This window comes from Botryllus schlosseri, chromosome 2, assembly GCF_051294905.1.
Source record: "Botryllus schlosseri isolate E-star chromosome 2, Bs_hap1, whole genome shotgun sequence".
NCBI classification, from domain to species: Eukaryota; Metazoa; Chordata; class Ascidiacea; order Stolidobranchia; family Styelidae; genus Botryllus; species Botryllus schlosseri.
This window is the reverse complement of record NC_137237.1, coordinates 23,696,546-23,720,702: the sequence shown is the minus strand read 5'-3', so window position 1 is coordinate 23,720,702 and position 24,157 is coordinate 23,696,546. Positions and strand designations below refer to the sequence as shown.

The window sequence follows — 24,157 nt, the reverse complement described above, 5'->3', positions numbered from 1 at the left end:
AAGAATTCAATGATGAATTACAACATGTAATAATTGAGAGAAACGCAGAATTGTGACACAAAAGTATTCATGTACACTCTAAATCGAAAGCATCGATTTAGACACAAAATTGTGCATTCAAAGATGCAATATGGGACAAACACATAAAGTCGACCCAAATCTTTCGCCGAAGTGGTGTCATAATATGTGCAAGTCCACACTTCATCAGATAAAGTTACGAAATATGTGCTTCTGCTCTCATCTTATCATCTGTCGCCGGCTTTGATCACTATGAAAGAGTTTACGTATACATTTTAATAGTCCGGTAAGTCGCCGCACGAGTTGTGAGATCAGTAAGATTGAGAGGGATTGTGAGGTCGACGATGGAAACGCTGCTGAAATGTAATCGTAATGTCACTGGTAAATGACCAGATCATCCAGGGTAACGTACGGTACACTCGTGTGCCGATCATGACGTCATCGGTAAACCCAATGACCCTGGGGTCTGTTTGCTCCCGCTGGGTTATTTGCAGGGGAGGAATTAAGCTGCAAGATATAGATTCTCAAATGATGCAGCCTTTCTATAATAGATGTTGAACGGTAATAACGACTCTCGCGTAAGTAATGCGTGCTTTTAGCCCCGTTTACATATAGCTCAGAAGCAATGTTACCTCTAATTTTGACGAGTCTGCAGCAAGCGCTCACCTATTCACTGCGCGGTCCCTTGGACAACAGTGCGTAACCACTAAAAAAAAGGTCATCTCTTCGGATTTTTTGTGCGCAACTGATAATTTATGTGAGCAGAGACTGCGTCAGCTCAAATCAATTGCACACATGCGTACCTAAAAGGGCACATTGCTCAGGAGCCATGAAGTGGACTGCTGTTTCATCAATGTCGCTCCATTATTTTAGTGTGTCGCTTTCTTGCATTTACTAGATTTTGTGATCGTTTCTCTTCTCATTTTATTTACCTACCAAACTGGCAGAAGAAATTGATCATTTCCATTATATTGCATTTCCTCATTATTGATCATTGATATATCAGCAGTATAGCAATGAAGAAATCAATCAATCAATCATTGTCATCACCATGTAATTTTGAAGTACGTTGTTTAGTAATCGTTAGTGTTACCTGGCTATTATCAGTGCATTCTGCTTTTGACTGTTGACTGAATAAACATCTCTGTATTTCTCTATAGATAACTAACCTACGTTTCTCTATAGATAAACCTACGTAGGTTAGTTATCTATAATTTCTCTATTGCTATCCCTCTCTCTCTCTCTCTCTCTCTCTCTCTCTCTCTCATTCACGCTTCACATCTCTCGGTAACGGCGGAAACTCAGTCACGGTCAAAGGGTCAAATTTAAATGGAGCGACAGGTCGCAGTACAGTGACTTTATGGATGTGGATGAACGTGTCGCTAATCTCATCATAGCGGAAGGAATAAAGAAGATGTTGATTGCGTACGCCATTACAAGAGAACACATTGCTTTAATAATTGAAGGTAATTCGTTCAAGAATATCAACATGCGATATGTTATGATTACCGGTATGTTGTCAAGAGGGTTCTTCAGCAAGCAGCAGTGTGAGAAATATTGGTGGATTGCCTTTTAGATCAACTTGCAGTAGCATCGAAACGGAGTTTCATAATGTCAGTTAATCCTCTACGTTGATGCAATATGGGTTTACAACTAGAATTCATGACCAAGTTATATAGATCTTGCTTTGCAGTTGACTCACTTGTTTTTCCAATTACACGACATTTTGGGCATCCCTAAAAGACGGAGAAGCGGAGGCAGCGGAGACAGCGGAGGCAGCGGAGAACGGACCCTAAAACGCGGAAACAGCGGAGACAGCGGAGAGAGCCAAAAATGCCGATTCCTAAAAGACGGAGTTAGCGGAGGAAGCGGAGGGCGGAGCTTTCGGTCATTAACCTTTATAGACACGCGCGACATAGCGGACGGATACTGAAAGCGGAGTTCGGGACCCAGCGAAATGGACATAGCGGACGGTTATATAATATAGAAAGCGCAGATCAGGGCGTATCGGAAGATGTTTCAAAGCAGTGGAGAATAACGGAGAAGTCAGCCATGCAAGTTAAAGGCCAATTTGGCGACTGATTGCCCATCGATGAGCACATAACGGGCGGTTATATAATACAAGGAAAGCGGAGTTCGGGGCGTATCAGAAGATGTTTCGAAGCAGTGGAGAATAACGGAGAAGTCAGCCATGCGAGTTCAAGGCCAATTTGGCGACTGGTTGCCCGTCGATGAGATGACATAACGGACGGATACTGAAAGCGGAGTTCGGGGCCCCGCGAAATAGACATAGCAGACGGTAATATAATATAGAAAGCGGAGATCAGGGCGTATCGGAAGATGTTTCGAAGCAGTGGAGAATAACGGAGAAGTCAGCAATGCGAGTTCAAGGCCAATTTGGCGACTGATTGCCCATCGATGAGATGACATAGCGGGCGGTTATATAATACAAGGAAAGCGGAGTTCGGGGCGTATCAGAAGATGTTTCGAAGCAGTGGAGAATAACGGAGAAGTCAGCCATGCAAGTTAAAGGCCAATTGGGCGACTGATTGCCAGTCGATGAGATGACATAACGGACGGATACTGAAAGCGGAGTTCGGGGCGTATCGGAAGATGTTTCGAAGCAGTGGAGAATAACGGAGAAGTCAGCCATGCTATTTCAAGGCCAATTTGGCGACTGATTGCCCGTCGATGAGATGACATAGCGGACGGATACTGAAAGCGGAGTTCGGGGCCCCGCGAAATAGACATAGCGGACGGTTATATAATATAGAAAGCGAAGATCAGGGCGTATCGGAAGATGTTTCGAAGCAGTGGAGAATAACGGAGAAGTCAGCCATGCAAGTTAAAGGCCAATTTGGCGACTGATTGCCCATCGATGAGCACATAGCGGGCGGTTATATAATACAAGGAAAGCGGAGTTCGGGGCGTATCAGAAGATGTTTCGAAGCAGTGGAGAATAACGGAGAAGTCAGCCATGCGAGTTCAAGGCCAATTTGGCGACTGATTGCCCGTCGATGAGATGACATAGCGGACGGATACTGAAAGCGGAGTTCGGGGCCCCGCGAAATAGACATAGCGGACGGTTATATAATATAGAAAGCGAAGATCAGGGCGTATCGGAAGATGTTTCGAAGCAGTGGAGAATAACGGAGAAGTCAGCCATGCAAGTTAAAGGCCAATTTGGCGACTGATTGCCCATCGATGAGATGACATAGCGGGCGGTTATATAATACAAGGAAAGCGGAGTTCGGGGCGTATCAGAAGATGTTTCGAAGCAGTGGAGAATAACGGAGAAGTCAGCCATGCAAGTTAAAGGCCAATTGGGCGACTGATTGCCCGTCGATGAGATGACATAACGGACGGATACTGAAAGCGGAGTTCGGGGCGTATCGGAAGATGTTTCGAAGCAGTGGAGAATAACGGAGAAGTCAGCCATGCTATTTCAAGGCCAATTTGGCGACTGATTGCCCGTCGATGAGATGACATAGCGGACGGATACTGAAAGCGGAGTTCGGGGCCCCGCGAAATAGACATAGCGGACGGTTATATAATATAGAAAGCGGAGATCATGGCGTATCGAAAGATGTTTCGAAGCAGTAGAGAATAACGGAGAAGTCAGCCATGCAAGTTAAAGGCCAATTTGGCGACTGATTGCCCATCGATGAGCACATAGCGGGCGGTTATATAATACAAGGAAAGCGGAGTTCGGGGCGTATCAGAAGATGTTTCGAAGCAGTGGAGAATAACGGAGAAGTCAGCCATGCGAGTTCAAGGCCAATTTGGCGACTGGTTGCCCGTCGATGAGATGACATAACGGACGGATACTGAAAGCGGAGTTCGGGGCCCCGCGAAATAGACATAGCGGACGGTAATATAATATAGAAAGCGGAGATCAGGGCGTATCGGAAGATGTTTCGAAGCAGTGGAGAATAACGGAGAAGTCAGCAATGCGAGTTCAAGGCCAATTTGGCGACTGATTGCCCATCGATGAGATGACATAGCGGGCGGTTATATAATACAAGGAAAGCGGAGTTCGGGGCGTATCAGAAGATGTTTCGAAGCAGTGGAGAATAACGGAGAAGTCAGCCATGCAAGTTAAAGGCCAATTGGGCGACTGATTGCCCGTCGATGAGATGACATAACGGACGGATACTGAAAGCGGAGTTCGGGGCGTATCGGAAGATGTTTCGAAGCAGTGGAGAATAACGGAGAAGTCAGCCATGCTATTTCAAGGCCAATTTGGCGACTGATTGCCCGTCGATGAGATGACATAGCGGACGGATACTGAAAGCGGAGTTCGGGGCCCCGCGAAATAGACATAGCGGACGGTTATATAATATAGAAAGCGAAGATCAGGGCGTATCAGAAGATGTTTCGAAGCAGTGGAGAATAACGGAGAAGTCAGCCATGCAAGTTAAAGGCCAATTGGGCGACTGATTGCCCGTCGATGAGATGACATAACGGACGGATACTGAAAGCGGAGTTCGGGGCGTATCGGAAGATGTTTCGAAGCAGTGGAGAATAACGGAGAAGTCAGCCATGCGAGTTCAAGGCCAATTTGGCGACTGATTGCCCGTCGATGAGATGACATAGCGGACGGATACTGAAAGCGGAGTTCGGGGCCCCGCGAAATAGACATAGCGGACGGTTATATAATGTACTTACTCAAGGAGATCTGATTTTCACTACTTCTACTTCGTAATATTTTGTGATCTACTTACTTTTTGCTATTTTCAGTTTGTCAAGTAGAAGTAGCCTTATCCTCCAATCAGAAAGATAGCCTGAGGAATTTCGGGGCTGTTTTCACGGAGTATCCACATCTAATTTTCATAAAAGTTGAGTAAAGCCCAGAATTTTCATCGCGTTTCGCGTGCAGTGGATGCGGCATAAATAAAGCTACACTATATGGCTATGGCATTTTTACGATGCACCATATTTTTATTAGCGTTTACTAATCGCGGAAGGTGTTTACACCGTATCCTATACAATTCTCCGTATTGCGCTTTGACTAAACTGCGGGCCTTATAATATGGAGGAGGGTGCGATACCATGGTATTTTCTAAAATCAATACCAGCATTTTTATTTCATGATGCGGAAGAATGCTTATGCTGTCGAAAATTGGATAGTTCCTGGTATGCATCAATATGAATCAAGCTCGACACCTTTCGCGTAGCTCAATTTCCACGTTTTGACAATCCATGCGAACGAATTACGATCGTTTTCACAACTACTTACTTACTTGAGTAGATTTAAAGTCAGTCAATTCTACTGCTGCTTCAAGTAGTTTTAGGTTTCTTATGGAAAATATACTTCTACTCGTACTTGAGTAAATTTTTTCGTCGCTACTTCTACTTGAGTAGTTTTCTTGACTACTTTGATCACCTCTGAATATATAGCAATGTTACATAAGAAGTAAATCATGCTCTATCTCCGTATGGCTTCATCGTTGGCTGTGTAGGCTATTCCCAAATAGGCGGACATTTTTGACCATAAGAAAGTCTTCCAAAAGCGGTTAATTGCTCATACAACGCACTGTTTTATCATTTAGGTATAAAACGTAGCATCAGGATAGGTAGAAAAGACTGTATGATGTATGTTACTGAAAAAACACACACAAATTGTTGTGTACAATATATAGCGATCTTCAAATCCTTAAGAACCGGATCCGCGGCGATGCGGGTAGGCGATACGGCGCCTCAGCAGACAAATGCAATACACAATGCGGTGGATGACCTGGCGCTTTATGAATGTACGCAATGTTAGATCATCGCAATACCCCTGATAAAACCGTCCGGCCCCGCGTATATGGCTGAAATATCAGCAACGCGGTGCGGGTACCACTATACCCATTATCAGTAATCCAATAAATAACATGTGCTTATACCTGAAAACTTCAGGATTAAGTATGATGTTTCATTATTTGGAAATATTTGCTCTGGCTATTACAGTATGTCAAATAGTCCTTAAATTGTTATTGAGCTTGGGAGATAATATATATCTTTAGTCTTTACCGATTTGAAATGAATTGTTTGTGCGGCAAGCTATAGTTGAATACATGAATAGTTTGAGCTAGGTTGATATTTCGTGTGTGTAGCGATTACAGATAGCGGTAATTGAAGGAAATAGGCTACTGGGCAACAAACATCACATCTAAACCCGCGGATCGCCAGATCACGAGCAATTAATAAAACCGCAGAGGTCTGCGAGCAGTCATCAGCTGTCAAATCTATTGAGTAAAGACTCGAAACTGCAGAATGATCTTCTAGCCAGTGCCGGTCCCAAGCTCGCGAAATCAGGCAGGGTAAAACTTGAAACGCCACGAGTTGAGCTATAGTCTGCAATTACAGCTAAACGTCGAATATGACAGCCCTTTCATATACTCGAGAGGACAAGCACAACTCCAGGCAGATGCGAGATATGAGGGTCGTAGCAGTACAGTATCTCTAAATTTAATATTGAGTTATTTCTATGTAGACCGACTCTGATCTCTTCAACGTTTCTTGCATTGATACAATTTATTGGGGAATTAGTATATTCAAGATATGAGTTGTAAATGGGACAGTGTCGTCTTGAAAGTAGGCTAGCCTCCACTGATTAAAATGAAAATTTCATAAATATTAGGTAGCAAAAATGGAAACATAATATGGATGTGCCGCGACCCGTATTCCGATGTTTTTTAATCGAGTTCAAAATTGGACAATGTGTTATTGATGTGAATACAAGCAAAAAATTACAAATTTACACGGGCAGTGGCGATCTAAGATGGTTGTCTGGACGGGTCCAATTATCTGCGGTTTCGTACTCTATTCTCTATTTTTGCTGATAATTAGCCTATAGGCGGAGGCCCTAGGGATGGTGCGGACGTGAGGTTCACGTTCGCGTTTTGTGTGTGATACTCGGGAATTTAGAGGTTCGCGTTCACAAACGAACCTTGGTAGGCTCTGCACTGTGAAGTGAATCTTTTTCGTATATTACAATTTGCTCAATGTCAATGTATTGATAGTCACAGGCCGAATACATTTTACGGTCGGGCATAGACCGTTGAGGCGTAAGCTTATATTCCCGTGCAAGTCCTCGTCGAAATTGGTGACAAAATGACGGATGATATTGATTTCATGGGATTATTATAGCATTGTGTACATCAGCGCTTTTCAACCTGTGTGACGGTTCGTACTCATGCGAATGAAAAAAATTGCTGTGAGAATGGCGAAGGTGTGGTGTGAATGAAAATTCGGATGAGGCATTGTACAATATGAAATTGGTGACCTGAACTAGGCTAAATATCTACAGTTAGGTTTCCAGCTCAACATGCACATTGCACATGTCCACAGATGCAAGGAATGAATTACAGAAAAAGTGGCTAGAAAACGTTTTTAAGGCATGGGAGACGTACTGAAAACCATTACTTTTTGAAAGCCGGTCAATTCTGAACAACCCTAGTGTGCATGCACAATGCGCATGCAACGAGCGAGTTCATGATGCCTATATTCCTTTTTGAAAGCCGGTCAATTCTGAACAACCCTAGTGTGCATGCACAATGCGCATGCAACGAGCGAGTTCATAATGCCTCTATTCGACTCATTCATTTCGAGGCCAACCCCTTCGGCGTCGGGGCGTGAGGAACTTTATAGCTTAAGCTACATAGATAGCCAATTTGCTGCACATCTGAACAAAATGTTGTTCAGTATCTTCATATTATTTTTTGTATGACAACTTTCGGTTCGTTTGTGCCAGGGGTGGGCAACATACGGCCCGCGGGCCGGATCCGGCCCGTGAAGGGATTTTGTCCGGCCCGCGGACAGTTTTCTGTCTTATATAATAATGTGGCCCGCGGCTACAGTCTCCCGAGATTCCCCACTACTTGCTTACTACGTCAAATATTAGTGGCTGTATGTTATTATTAGGGCGATTTTTTTTGGACATGTCAAAAAAAGTCAAAATTAGGTCAAAATTGTAGCGTTAGGTCAAAATTTGTCAAAATTGTATACAAAATCAAACATTTTTTGACCTCTACATTTCGTTTGTATCGTAGATTTTGCGCTGTCTGTTAACTTATCATTTGATAATTTACAGCTTGTAGCCTACTTTATAATCCTACCGTTGTAAACGTCCCATCGTCTGCTCATTGTGAATCATAAACGGTCAAATGAAACAAATAGTGACATGGTTTTATGGTCAACGTACCGCAATATCCTAACTGAAGCAAGACTGCTTGGACATTGCATGGTTCTTACATTAAGAAACGCAAGCTGAAAAATTGTGATATAGACAACATTGTCAGAATGAAGCAACACGGTGCGTCACCAGCTACAATGGTAATTTACACCAGGCCGATATTTCTTATTTTTGATTCAGTAGCTGCCGACTTGTAACACGGCTGGGCCACTTTTCAAATGTCGTAGAAGCCGCGGTCTGCATGAATTCAATATCGAGATAAAATAGGCCATACAGTTGAACAACGACCCTATCTCGTTACCCGCTCAGCCCTAAAGAATTGATATCTCGGTAAATTTGGGGTACCGGGCTTATCGAACGCCTTGCAATCTTAATTAGTGATTGCACCGTGTGTTGATTGATCAGAGAGAAGCAAACATGGCGGCGCCTGTATGACAATGCTGTTCTCAAATCCACACTGTCTTCGTCAATATCGGCGAGAAATGGCTTTGACGTGACATTGCTGTCGTTAAAATACATTCAATAAATGCGATTTACATCTTCTATATGTGGATAACTGGGGGACTAATGTATCGATTCAGCAATACGGCCCGCCAAGTACCTAATTTTCCTGTATCCGGCCCGCCGACTGGAGAAGTTGCCCGCCCCTGGTTTGTGCGAATGAAATTTCTTTTGCAAAAAAGTGTGGATGAAACTCAAAAATTAATATAACACGTAACTGAAATGTTAGACATGACGTCACACAGACATGACGTTCACACAGAACCTGAACCGTTCCGGGGTACACAGTACACACCATCACTAGAGCAGTTACTTACGACGTTAAGCATTTCTACGCGTGCGTCGGCTAAACAACGCTTTTTTGCATGCATATTAAACTCGATCTTCGTTCCTCGATTTCACTGACTTGCGTCGTGGACTTGCGTAGTGGTGCGGCGCGACTTTAGTGCCATGTATTTCAAACATTATCACATAGCCAGTGTATTGAATCTATAGCCTACTTGCAATATATTTCATTAAAAATGCAATGATGGCCGTTTTTCTAGTCCTATAGATAGGCCTATGCAGTATTGATGTAAAGTTCAAAGTATGCTTCAGCTTGGAAATAGATCTCTGAGTTACGCAAGAGCAAGAGAAATTTTGGAAAATCCTGAAAATGTTTGGGATAAACCGGCAGTACTACCCAAAGGTGGCGAAGGTTATTTGTATCGCTCTCCCTGTCAATCAGGACGATCCGACTTCCAGTGCGACCAATATAGATTCATACACAAGGGGAAATGTCGCGACGTTAAAGGAGAGGTATGCAAGCGATATTATGAATTGAAGGATCCAAACGGCAAGCTTAGAGAAACGTTGCCCGGGTTTAAGCGACACGTGTATTCACTGATTTTAGAAGAAGAAAGAAATACTGAGTCCGGCACCATATATCTTGTACACTATATGGGTGACACTACTCTGCATCGAGACAGTTCACACGGCAATGCAATAAAGAAAAAAGATTCAGTGTTCGTACACACCTCGCGGGCGTGCCTGGACGAAATCAAAAAGGACGACAAAAATACACCCAAACAAACGTATGTCGATTTACAAGCCAAAGGAATGAGGCAATCGGATCAATCTAGAATGCCCACAGACAGACCGCGGGATGTGAAACAATGCGAAAATATGAAATACGCAAATCGGCAGTCGCTTCGAATTTCCAAGGACACGGTTTATAATGCTGTAGAAATGTCAGTTCACACCGGTGACTTTGTCAGAAAGATCGAAATAATTCCCGACATAACTATCCGTATGGCACACAGCGATATGCTTGATGAGACTAGAAATATATTGAAAATCTCAATGAAGAATACGGAACTACCCCAAGTGCTATCCTACGATACAACTTTCTCCCTAGGGGACTTTTACGTTTCCATTTTAGTGTGCCGCAATGTGCTAATGAAGGGGGACCCAATATTCCCAGTTGCATTTATGGTGCATGAGAAAAAGTTCATGACAAACCATGAACAGATGTTCCGCGACATATTGCATTGCCTCGGTATGGATAAATGCTCAAACATTCCGTTTGTGACTGACCGGGAAAAAGGCATAACTAAACCACTCCATGATTACTTTCCAGACTTGCCAAAGTTTTATTGTCTGAACCATATCCTCAATGATGCAAAAAGATGGCTTCGCGAACACTCTTTTAAAACACACGAAGTGAGCATTCTATTGGGTGATATACGCAAGTTGGTTTTGTCGGATGGAGAAGATCAATTCAACGATAAATATCGTACGCTGGCAAATGGATGGACAGGCAAATTCAGAGAATATTTTGACAAACATTTGAAGGGTGACATTTCCAGAAATACCTGCAGATTCAGAACGAAATATTTTTCCGCTTTTAGTGAGAGCCCACCCACTAACAATATTAGCGAGTCAATGAACAACGTTTTGAAGGCTGCGAGCGGGCGTAAAGAAATGACATTGGATGCCATCATATTATGGATGCATAATCTGCAGACGAACTACTTACATGATTTTCGCCGTGCGGAATGCGGACATGGGGAATATCAACTGAAAACGGAATTTAGTTACATGAGAAAAAAACTCGAACATATCAAATTTCCTAAAATGTTGACGCTTGACGATATCATAAGTGAAATCAACAATGACCAAAATGTGACAAAATTCTTCAGGTCAAACAATAAGTTGAATCAAAGATTCTCCCAGCGCGCTATGGCGAGGTGGTGCGGGATAAATAATATGGTTGGGTTCTCGTCGACCAATGGTGTGTTCACTGTTGCTTCAATGACTCAACGTCAAGTTCATTGCGTCAGGTATTTCCCAAAGCCTTCCTCATGTACTTGCCCAAGCACAACAATATGCTATCATATTCTAGCTGTAGCGATGTCATTAAAAGACAACAGCACACAGAAAGCGGTCCCCTGCAATTTGAGTCAGCTCCTGAAAAATCGCAAGGGTAGGACCAGGAAGTCCGGTCGGAAAAGGCCTCGCCGGGTAGATTTTGACTATACCGTAAATAGTACACCAGCTCACCATTCAACACCAAGAAAACAGCAACCCAAACAACCGCTATTGCATTCTGATCTATCAATGATATCCGACGAGCAGATGTCTGAAATCAATGAAGAAACAGCGCCATTGGACTTGACGACCGACTCTGTGAAGCTGCCCGCCCTCAATGATTACCCTTGGCTTTCGTCGTCAAAGGAAAATAAAGATCCGCAGCATGTGATACGCCAATGCTTGAAACCTGAGCAATGGCTAGATGATGAAACAATAGAGCGAGCGATAGAAGCATTTTGTACCGAAAAACCTTTGGTTTTGTTTTTCACCTCGTACAGGTATCAATGGAGTGAACAAGATCACAATGTGCCGTCGCTGTGCCGATTTGCGCGTAAGCACCAAGCAGCGAACAAAGACTTCTTCATTTTTCTAGTGCATGTTCCAAATCACTGGATACTGACAGTAGTTAACTTGAGTACCAAAACTATACTGGTGATGGACTCTTTTATATCTCCTAATCGGACGAGATATGAGGGTATTTTTCGCAACTCATTCAAAATTGTCAGTGCTTGCTTCAGGGTTGCGAATGTGAGATGCACAATTGACGAGTGGCAGTTTTTTCTGTGCAGGGACGTTAAACAACAGGAGAACACATTTGACTGCGGCATACATGTGATAGCAAATGCTTATTGCGTGACAAATAATTTACCTTTAGCGCGTGATTTTCCGTCGGGAAAGTGCCGAGTCTGGGTAGATTACTTGGCAGGGATTCGAGAACGGTCAACTGAGAACCAACTGCCAACCGGCCGTCGACCGACTGACGAAACGCAATCAGAATCCGGTTGTATTTTGGGTGATTGGAATGCAATATCAGAAAGTGATATTACATATGCAGAGCTAGCCGATTCCTCATCTGCCATTGGTGTCATGAATAAATCGAAATGGGATAATTGCGACAGCAGCTTATGTAAAGGTAGTAAAGACCAAGATCAGCAGATAATGTGTGTGAAATGTCGAAGATGGTTCCACAAGTCCTGCCTAGTCGATGAAAAGGCTGATGAGATGACATACTTCATTTGCTACCGCAAAAACTGCTTAGCTGCTAAAATTCAGCCGTGAACTTTTATTTAACTTTTTATCATGACTGTATATTTTCTTCGTTTCATTCATCGTTTCATTTTGGTAACATATGTATATAATTTGTAAAAGATATTTCGTTAATGAAGTGACATGTGTTAGCAAATAAGGAGAAGATCGAGTCGAGCAAAGGTGGATTGTTAAGGCCAGGCAAAATGCCCCGATATTGGGTTCATAGCAAGTAGTTACGGAGTTCGCACTATAGTCACTAGTGCAGATGTCTCAAACTAGAATGTGCTCACGGGCCAATTTCCTGGTTTGATGGCGTCGCACGCCGCAGCACCAATAACGCTGATCTACAGGATTTTTGCGCCAGGACTTCTTCGGGTCAATTATACCTAATTTGGGGGCGCTGAATACGAATCTGACGTTATTTTTGCTATATCACATCACGTTGTTCAGATATTATATATGTTGAATACCTCTACTTATTCGAGGTAATCAAGTAGATTTGGGCTATTTCCGGTACTTACTGAAGTGGTAATGTTTCGCAATTACTTCAACATCTACCTGAACAGTATTCTGGATGAACTAATTACATTTACAATTCGGTTTTTGTAAAGTAGAAAGTAGTTCAGTATAATATTCCACAACTATCATCAGTTAAATTGTCATACGAAACGCGTCCGCTATGTCATCTCATCGATGGGCAAGCAATCACCAAATTGGCCTGAAATTCGCATGGCTGACTTCTCCGTTATTCTCCACTGCTTCGAAACATCTTCTGATACGCCCCGAACTCCGCTTTCCTTGTATTATATAACCGCCCGCTATGTCATCTCATCGATGGGCAAGCAATCACCAAATTGGCCTGAAATTCGCATGGCTGACTTCTCCGTTATTCTCCACTGCTTCGAAACATCTTCCGATACGCCCTGATCTCCGCTTTCTATATTATATAACCGTCCGCTATGTCTATTTCGCGGGGCCCCGAACTCCACTTTCAGTATCCGTCCGCTATGTCATCTCATCGACGGGCAATCAGTCGCCAAATTGGCCTTGAAATAGCATGGCTGACTTCTCCGTTATTCTCCACTGTTTCGAAACATCTTCCGATACGCCCCGAACTCCGCTTTCAGTATCCGTCCGTTATGTCATCTCATCGACGGTCAATCAGTCGCCAAATTGGCCTTGAACTCGCATGGCTGAATTCTCCGTTATTCTCCACTGCTTCGAAACATCTTTCGATACGCCCCGAACTCCGCTTTCAGTATCCGTCCGTTATGTCATCTCATCGACGGTCAATCAGTCGCCAAATTGGCCTTGAACTCGCATGGCTGAATTCTCCGTTATTCTCCACTGCTTCGAAACATCTTTCGATACGCCCCGAACTCCGCTTTCAGTATCCGTCCGTTATGTCATCTCATCGACGGGCAATCAGTCGCCCAATTGGCCTTTAACTTGCATGGCTGACTTCTCCGCAGTGGCGGCTCGTGACAATATCGGGTGGTGGGGCAAGGGCTGCAAGCGACTTTTTATCAAGATGACGTCACAATGGAGTTTTCCAACGTAAACAAGTAACTTAGTGGTACGAACTACGGTAACACGAACTTCCCGACAACAGTGATTTAACGTATGTGCCGCGAGAGGTCTGCCGGTGAGCTGTGACTTGAAGTGTGGTAACTGCGTAAACGGCGTACGGAACAAAGATTTCACACGGCTCATGTTCGCACTATACCTGACTTGACTAATTATCTGCAGAAATGGAAATGACTATAACTCGAGAGATTGCGTAAGCCTAGCTGGAAAGGTCAACGAGTTCGGACACATACGCAATTGTTATCTCATAGATTGGACAATGTCATATTGAATCCAAAACATAATTCTGAAGAACTACGGATAGCAGCCTCGGAAATTCGGTCCCGATACAGCATAGGAGATGTTTTGGCCTTGGTGCTGGAGACTGTCACACGACACATACGGCTTACGGTCTATATGTCTGCTGCAAAATCGCCTTTGGAAAATATATTACCGAATAAATACGTGGATGAAAGCCGAAAACTTGGTACACTGTTACATTAAATCAACGAGAAGTAGCCTCATGACCGTTTTCGGTATGGTACACTGTCAAAATTAATACAAACAGACCAACACCGAATTTTGCGTAAAATTTACTGAGGAATAGGCTGATCATTGATCAAGCGATCAGCTGTTAGCCGCCATCGAAAACGAAACAGCTATCGCGCTTGACAGGGGTTGTAATTGTAAGCAAATGGCCTGAAGGCCACAATTTCACGGTCAAAATTGACATCGGAGAATATAAAATAAAAATAAATATTTGAATGCAAACCGAGGATGCTAGTAAACTGTTTCATGATATCATCATCTCATCACTTATCTCAGTATGGAACACAGTTAGCGTTAACACAGATACGCCGACTTTTGCGTGAAATCCGCAATGCGTTAGGTAGGCTAAGTGTCAGATCAGCGCACATCTTTAACATCTCGACCTTGATAACGAAATTGCTGCCCTAATCATTGAGTGCCAACCGTGAGACTCGGCACAGCGTTCGATACTAAAATCAAGACATACCATGCAAAAGCTCATGACGGATCTAGGTAAGGAGCATCGTTAAAATCAATGGAGACCAATACCGGCTTTGCGTAAAATATGTTTGCGATAAATGACGAGTCAGCTCTCACTCGATTTAGGAAACGAAATTACCACTAACACAGTACAGTGACAAACTTGAAACTTGGTACCGCGTTGAATACTAACATTAAGACTTACCGTACCAAATGTCATGACCGATCTCGGTATGGAACATCGTCAAAATCAATGGATACCAATACCGGCTTTTGAGTAAAATCTGTTTGCGATACATGACGAATCAGCACACACTCAACTTCGGAAACGGAATTACTACCCTAAACTTTAAGTAGAAACCCTGAAACTTGGGACAATGTTAAATACCACCATCACGACATGACATACCAAGTTTCAAGAATTATCATGGTGTGAAACACCATCAAAATCGACCTATACCAGCAAAGGTCGACTAAACGCATATGACGGTAACCGAGTTCAGATGTAGATACGATTGTTACATCACACCTTAAGGGCGAGTAGGCTATGTTGCCCCGGTTGCTCGGTCATTTTATGAATAGGAGAGAGTAAATCACTGTTTCTTTATTGTGCGCAGCTTTGAGAGAATAGACAGTGAAAGCTTGTTATGAGCGCTACCGGGGCATGCCCCGGCTAGGCATTTGCAAAGCGAAAACACGAAGAGAATTCGATTTTCGCAGAGACTTCGCTATATATATGGGCTTTTACAAGCGAAAGGACAAGAAGAATACGATTTTTGCTGTGATTTCGGTATATATAGATTGCTGTGCGTCTATAAATGGTAAAGAACTGTTATTGAACAGAATTTTAGGTGGGGCAATGCCCCAGTTGCCCTATAGGACGAGCCGCCACTGCTTCTCCGTTATTCTCCACTGTTTCGAAACATCTTCCGATACGCCCTGATCTCCGCTTTCTATATTATATAACCGTCCGCTATGACTATTTCGCGGGGCCCCGAACTCCGCTTTCAGTATCCGTCCGCTATGTCATCTCATCGACGGGCAATCAGTCGCCAAATTGGCCTTGAAATAGCATGGCTGACTTCTCCGTTATTCTCCACTGTTTCGAAACATCTTCCGATACGCCCCGAACTCCGCTTTCAGTATCCGTCCGTTATGTCATCTCATCGACGGTCAATCAGTCGCCAAATTGGCCTTGAACTCGCATGGCTGACTTCTCCGTTATTCTCCACTGCTTCGAAACATCTTCTGATACGCCCCGAACTCCGCTTTCCTTGTATTATATAACCGCCCGCTATGTCATCTCATCGATGGGTAATCAGTCGCCAAATTGGCCTTTAACTTGCATGGCTGACTTCTCCGTTATTCTCCACTGCTTCGAAACATCTTTCGATACGCCCTGATCTCCGCTTTCTATAATATATAACCGTCCGCTATGTCTATTTCGCGGGGCCCCGAACTCCGCTTTCAGTATCCGTCCGCTATGTCATCTCATCGACGGGCAATCTGTCGCCAAATTGGCCTCGAAATAGCATGGCTGACTTCTCCGTTATTCTCCACTGCTTCGAAACATCTTCCGATACGCCCCGAACTCCGCTTTCAGTATCCGTCCGTTATGTCATCTCATCTACGGGCAATCAGTCGCCCAATTGGTCTTTAACTTGCATGGCTGACTTCTCCGTTATTCTCCACTGCTTCGAAACATCTTCCGATACGCCCTGATCTGCGCTTTCTATATTATATAACCGTCCGCTATGTCCATTTCGCTGGGTCCCGAACTCCGCTTTCAGTATCCGTCCGCTATGTCGCGCGTGTCTATAAAGGTTAATGACCGAAAGCTCCGCTCTCCGCTTCCTCCGCTAACTCCGTCTTTTAGGAATCGGCATTTTTGGCTCTCTCCGCTGTCTCCGCTGTTTCCGCGTTTTAGGGTCCGTTCTCCGCTGCCTCCGCTGTCTCCGCTGCCTCCGCTTCTCCGTCTTTTAGGGATGCCCGACATTTTCATTAGTTGAAAACATGATATTTTATTCATGAACCTATTATAATAATTATTGTTTATATTATCCAGCGAAATAAATCTTATTATATTCATATCAAGTTCCCTCTATATAACACATAGAAGTGTGTGCAATGTGCATGCTTAGCTCACTAGCTGCTTTTATAGTAACACTTTGCCTTTGTAATAGATCAGAGCGGGGTTTCAAGTGTTCGTTCCGAGGAGTGTCGAAGCGAAATACTTACTACTCCTGACGAAATATTTGGAGCAGAGCTAGAGACAGATGAAGAGGTTAGTATTATTCAACTATTCTAGAATGAATTTATTAAATATTGTTGTGTCAGAACTCTTGCCTTCATATCAACCGGAATGCAATAAGTGGAATGTCCTTCAACCAAATCTTCTACTTGATATTTATTTGTAGGGAAAACAAGCCGCTGCGGTTATGCTCCTGAGGGAGGGAGTTACGAAATGCAGTAACTGAAGAGAGAATCACAACAGGATTTGAGGGCGATAACGCTTATCAGGTGAGTTGTAGGATTTGCTGCTTGCTTAACCTGGAACTGTGTGAACAATGAACCTAGATGTACCATAACGTCCTGATTTGTCAGATTTGTACTGATTTCTACTCTTGTCCTGATTTTTCGGCAAACATTGTTCGTCGTTTTCCATAACACCTTGAACGTTTTGCATGCCACAATCTGGCACAAGTTTGAACTTAACAGACCGTCACAAAAGTACTGCTAGTGCTAGTTGTTTGAAAATTTTATGGCTTAACATGCGCGCATGTTGAGTTGGTTCTAATTCGGGGTCTGTTAATTTCCAAGTTGCGACACAAACATGTGTTCTAATTCGGGGTCTGTTGAGCTCAGACGTGTGCCTCATTTTGTTTTTGGGTGCTGAAAATATTGTAGGCCTATGTTTTGATTGACGCTGTTTACGTTATGACGGTGCAATAAACACTCAAACTGAAAGAAGGCCTCCAAAAATAAATGATTATTAAATGCTTTTCAATTACATGATTATTTTTGATAAGGCTATAAATCTAAGTTAGAATGAGCTGGTGTAAATTCGTTTTCGTCCCACACCACGGAAAATCATTTCTGCTGCTAATGTAATTTTTGGTTTTCCTGACTTCGAGTCCATGAGGATGGCTACCATGGATATAGTGCATAGAATCAGTGAATGTGAACATAATGCTTGTGCCGTTCCAAAAGGAACCTGTATGATGGTATACTGATCAAATCTGAATGGATCATTAAAGGTTAGTAAACTTATGATTATGTGGAAAAACCCATACATGTCAGCGACTAGACAGCATGTCGTGACGACAGAATTTGCTATCACTTGTTTCCATGAGTTAAGCTTGTTAAACCATATTGGCAAAAACCTATATTGACCTATTCAGCTCTATTTTTATTCAATATGCATTATGCAGAAGTCCCATAAAGGCAATTCTACATAATCTAAATCTTGTGCTTTCGATTCACACATGGATTATTGGCAATATAATTTTACTTAACATATTTCTTTCAATTCCAGGCCCATTCAGTCCAATTAACGGCCACAAAGCTGAGTCCTCGACATCTCGTACTAGCGTACCATGAAAATGGTGACCTGCAGTCATGGATCGTGGCGAATGGCATCCGCATAAAGGGATCGTCTCACAATAAAGCGAAACCATTTGAGATGGTGCTGGATCTTCTCGCGTGTTATTATGTTTGTGACCATATCCAAAAGTTTTCCAGATACTGTCAATTTTACAGTATGTCCTGATTGGATACAAAAATTTGGGTTTCAATCCAACAAGCTTCTCTGTTTTATGAGCAGATTCTAGAAATCTCAGTAATGATTTTTATTTCGTTTGCTGACTTGGACAACTATACAATTCTAGTACTACTCTAGTTGTCTAATTAGAGTGAAAATAAAATGTGTAGCTAAAATTCTGATTATACTCTAATTTTGAAAAAAAAACTAGCTATAATTATAATTCTACTTTAATTCGTGAAGTGCTTCGTCTCTCTCATTCGAATCTAATTTGTGAAAACAACTGAACCTATAATTCTAATTGTACTCTAATTTGGAAAAACATTGTAGCTATAGTTCTACTTCTACTCTATAATTTGAAAAAAAGTGTTGCTATAATTCTGATCCCACTCTAATTTCGAAATAAAAAAGAGCTACAAATCTAATTCTACTCTAGTTTGGAAAAAGCTGTGTAGCTATAAATTCTGATGCTACTCTAATTTGTGAAATGTTTCTTTGCTCTCAATCGAATCTAATTTAGAAAACCACTAACGTATAGCTATATTTCTAATTCTACTCTAATTTGAAATAAAAACTACCTCTAATTGGATTCTAAGTCTAATTCAGAAAATATACTGCAGTAGTTATTCTGATTCTACTCCAATTTTTCAAATGTTAACAACTGTGTCGCTATGACTTTAATTCTACTCCAATTTGGGAAATATTTTTTTGCACTAATTAGAATCTAATTTGTGAAAACAACTGTGTTGCTATAATTGTAATTCTACTCCCAATTTTTGAAATGCTTCTTTGCTTTGATTCAAATGTAATTTGTGGCTGCAACTGGTCGCTATAATTCTAATCACATACCAATTTGTGAAATGTTTCTTTGCTCTAATTAGAATCTAATTTGTGATAACAACCGTGTCGCTAGGATTGTAATTCTTCTCCAATTTTTGAAATGTTTTTTGCTGTAATTAGAATCTAATTTGTGATAACAACTGTGTCGCTATAATTCTAATTCTACTCCAATTTGGGAAATATTTTTGCGGAAATTAGAATCTAATTTGTGATAAGAACTGTGTCGCTATGATTCTAACTCTACTCCAATTTGGGAAATATTTTTTTGCACTAATTAGAATCTAATTTGTGAAAACAACTGTGTTGCTATAATTGTAATTCTACTCCAATTTTTGAAATGCTTCTTTGCTTTGATTCAAATGTAATTTGTGGCTGCAACTGGTCGCTATAATTCTAATCACCTACCAATTTGTGAAATGTTTCTTTGCTCTAATTAGAATTTAATTTGTGATAACAACCGTGTCGCTAGGATTGTAATTCTACTCCAATTTTTGAAATGTTTTTTGCTTTAATTAGAATCTAATTTGTGATAACAACTGTGTCGCTATGATTCTAATTCTACTCCAATTTGGGAAATATTTTTGCGGAAATTAGAATCTAATTAGTGATAAGAACTGTGTCGCTATGATTCTAACTCTACTCCAATTTGGGAAATATTTTTTTGCACTAATTAGAATCTAATTTGTGAAAACAACTGTGTTGCTATAATTGTAATTCTACTCCAATTTTTGAAATGCTTCTTTGCTTTGATTCAAATGTAATTTGTGGCTGCAACTGGTCGCTATAATTCTAATCACATACCAATTTGTGAAATGTTTCTTTGCTCTAATTAGAATCTAATTTGTGATAACAACCGTGTCGCTAGGATTGTAATTCTACTCCAATTTTTGAAATGTTTTTTGCTTGAATTAGAATCTTACTGTATCGCTATGATTCTACCTCTATCCCAATTTGTGAAATGTTTCTTTGCTCTGATTCAAATGTAATTTGTGGTTGCAACTGTGTCGCTATAATTCTATTTCCACACCAATTTGTGAAATGCTTTTTTTCTCTAATTAGATTCTAATTTGCAAAAACAACTGTGTCGCTATAATTCTAATTCTACACCAATTAGTGAAACGTTTCTTTGCTCTAATTAGAATCTAATTTATGATAACTTTGTAGCTGTAGTTCTTATTTCTATTTGGATAAGCTTAAGTTTTTCAATTGTGCAAGCTAGAAATTCACACATTTTCGTCTGCAAATGAATGTTCTGTATTGATCTTTCGCTGCAATAAAATCTTTTTTGAGCCTAAGCTGAGTAAAAATTCATGGATGGCTGGTATTAATTTCTAGCTCTGCACCAGTCAACATGAACATACCACTACTAAACACAGGATAGCCAGGCACACATCGACTCCAGCACGTTGTGTGGTAGTTAAAAAAAAACCGGATTTGGCATGTAAGTTTGCGTTCCTCTGCACGCATTCGAATTTAGAGTGTAGATGTTAGTATCGTAAATCTAGCTAAAAGCATATTTTTGTCATCTTATGTCCTATCTCACTGTATGCTACATCGTCTTTAGTGATCGTAACGTAACAATCCACAATGATTTTGACGGCATGGCTAAAAAGAACATAAAAAAAACACAATGAAAACATGTTTTGTACAAGGGCCATGTTTTAAACATGTTTGTTTGTAATTAATTTTTGTTTTAAATGCAACCCAAAATGCATTACTACATGTTGTGTCATGTGGCGGGATTTATATCCGGCGCCGAAATACTGGTGCCCAATAACATAACCATGCACCAGCACTCCAGCAGGTTACAGGGCCTATACCCTACCGAGTCCCTTAAGCGATACTATAGTAATATGCCGTTCCATCGTAATTGCAAAGACGGTTTAACTCATTTCTTCAATTATGCGTCTGTTTAATTGTATTATTCTTATTAATATTTTGGGAGATGGTCTCTATATTAAAATGAACAAGTTCATTTACATGGAGTCGCGCCAGGCGCGTAGAAAATTTTCGAGTTGAATAAATCTGTCCAGAAAATATACCACTTTTTGTTGGTTTGCGAAATAAATTTGGGCTCTATATAGCTTATGATTCCACAATGCGTCTGGTACCCCCTAATTTGGTGCTTCGTACCCCCGAGGGGTTGACGGACCCCTGGGTAAAAACCTATAAACTATCATGACTATTACAAATGATTTGTATGCTTGTTTAGTTTTTATTGTACAAACCATCCCTTGCCGAATATTCCAATGGAAAAGCATTGCGATCGACGCGGGGTACGTATTGCACGGATATTTCCTGACTGTAATATTTGTCGAAATGAGTGATGTCAAATTTAGGATTGCCCAAATGGCGCCGATGAAAGCAATTGCTCTTTATTCAACTGTGACGATGCCGGTATCTTGGAATACATCCACGAAAATGCGGTAGGGTGGCTTTTTTGGTTATTATGGTTATTCCATTGCACCCGATATCCTCCGATATGTCACAGCTACTTATTAGTAGGAGATTGAAATATATAGGCGATTACTCTAGGAATTGATTCCGGTTGAGTTCTTAACAGCTAGAAAATAGGACAACAGAAGAAATTATGACTGAACGTGTTCAAATCATATGGCAGTAGCCATTTTCCTGAGAAAGTCGCCGTATTAGAATTGCAGCGATTTCCACGAAAAGTGTCATTCAAATCTGGCTACATCTGTGGTATCGAGGTCACACGTCATCGCTTCTTTGCGAAATTTCGATCAGTCATTTCTTCACATCTGCATTCTCTCGACGCAGTCAAAAAAGGGAAGAAATTTTCGATAATTGTAAACCATTTTTTCGTAGGATCTATATCTTACGAAAACCACAACGGCGGTTTAGTTGCGGCAAGTAGCCGTAGACTATCCTACTCTACGACGTAACACAACGACGGCTGAAAAGAGGTTTGTACTGGTACCGGCAACAAGTTTCACTAGCTAATATACCTGGCCCAACGTCATCCGTTGGTCGCCAACACCGTACGCCTACTTGCCGTACCTAAACCACCGTGTTTCGTAAGACACCGTTCTTGCTCTGGCTTGATCGCGTCGCTAAAATACAGTAGTAAAGAAATGCGTTCTATAATTTCGCACCGAGTTAAGCAGTGATGACGAGTTACCACAATACCATAGAGATATGTAGAGTGAAATAGTGAAAAATTTTCAGCTGCAGTTCGAAAACGGTGTCTTTCTGAGTAAAATGGTTACTGCCAAAATGTTTTCACACCTCCAACTATGATTTGATAGTAGGGGAGATGTGGTACCGACGGATCAAAAATTGGAAAATGACCTCTGGCCCCAAAATGTTCAGCCGATAACAGCAGATCTTCTGCTGGCTCAACACTTTGATACAAGCTCTACCTATCGTGCATATATAAATGAATATCGGTATTTAAAAAAAAAAATTATGAACGTTTAAAATTTGTTGCTCGAACGTATCATCGGTCCCCACCCGGTGCGTCCGAGGCACACGACCCTGGGACCTATGAAACAAACTCTCAAAAAGTCAGATATTACATCCTTTCTTGCTGTGTAATATAATCTGACCTACAGCATGCCAAAGAAGAATGCATGGTCGCCACCGTCAAAAAATATAATTAGTATTAACTGAACTGTTGCCATAAAATAACGTTTCGATATATGCAGGAACTTATAACTTTGAGGTTACATACATATTGCTCGTTGAACGACATTTGGACTTCCAGATACCTCGTTATAGCGATAGAACATCACAAGCAATTATTACATAAAGAGTTTCTGTATGTAAGCATGTTTCAGTTGTTGCATGATTAGTTAGTGCAACTATTTTGCTCGATTTTGGCTATTGTATCGTCCGTCCCCACCCTCTGAGTTTTATAAATAAATCGAAAAAAAATTCCACTCAAGGAAGGTATTGAATGAAAGAATATGTGTCATTATATAGCCTGATACAAACCCTACATATCACACTAAAAATGATTGCTGGTTTGTTCTTGTTGAAGGTTACAAAGAAAAATGTATACGTCGATCCAAATTTATTTTACACCCCAAAAAACAAAAAACATCTGTCAGAGATCCAATAACTCGCGCACGTGGAAATTTTTTGTATGTGAGGAAAGATTCAGCTAGCATGCAATAGTAGACAAATTCACGGAGTGCAATTATAGAATTAAAATAGAGAATTTTTCAGGTATTTTGGGTCCCAGTGATCCATCGGTACCTCATCTCCCCTACATCACATTTAGAGCGCCGTTCCCCTTTAATAATCGAGAACTAGGCTATGCCTGAACCATCACACTATTCCGGCTGTAAATGAAACAATTACTTGGCTACTTCACCGCCTTCGTGCTCACAACGAACCTAAACGTTCGTGTTCACGCGAGCCACAACCTTTTGGTTCGTACAATCCCTACTAGGAAGGCCTTCGCTGCAGAAAATAAGGCCCCCAAGCCCAACTCCCAATGATTTGTCTAAAAATTGAAAATTCATTCACTAAGTTATCGTCTTTGTGTCGAATATTTCATTTTGAATGTAAGGTGCGAGTTAACTGACTTGAAAGGAATTAGCACCTCTTCTGACATACGGAGACAAATGGTAGTAGATGACTCTTGGCCTGTGCAAAATTGAGTACCTGAGTGATTCGATTCTGAATCACGTATTATGCTTCGAGTCGAGTCGATTATT

The 24,157-nt window shown here is 41.5% G+C and overlaps 1 long non-coding RNA gene across 1 annotated transcript; it reads left to right on the top strand.

Annotated features, from left to right (window-relative positions):
* The first annotated feature begins 31 nt into the window (after window positions 1–31).
* On the top strand, window positions 32–19,280 carry LOC145434238 (uncharacterized). Its single transcript, XR_013913307.1, has 4 exons — window positions 32–1,484; window positions 17,056–17,156; window positions 17,290–17,392; window positions 18,408–19,280. It is a non-coding gene; the product is annotated as an uncharacterized LOC145434238 (long non-coding RNA).
* The last annotated feature ends 4,877 nt before the right edge of the window (window positions 19,281–24,157 follow it).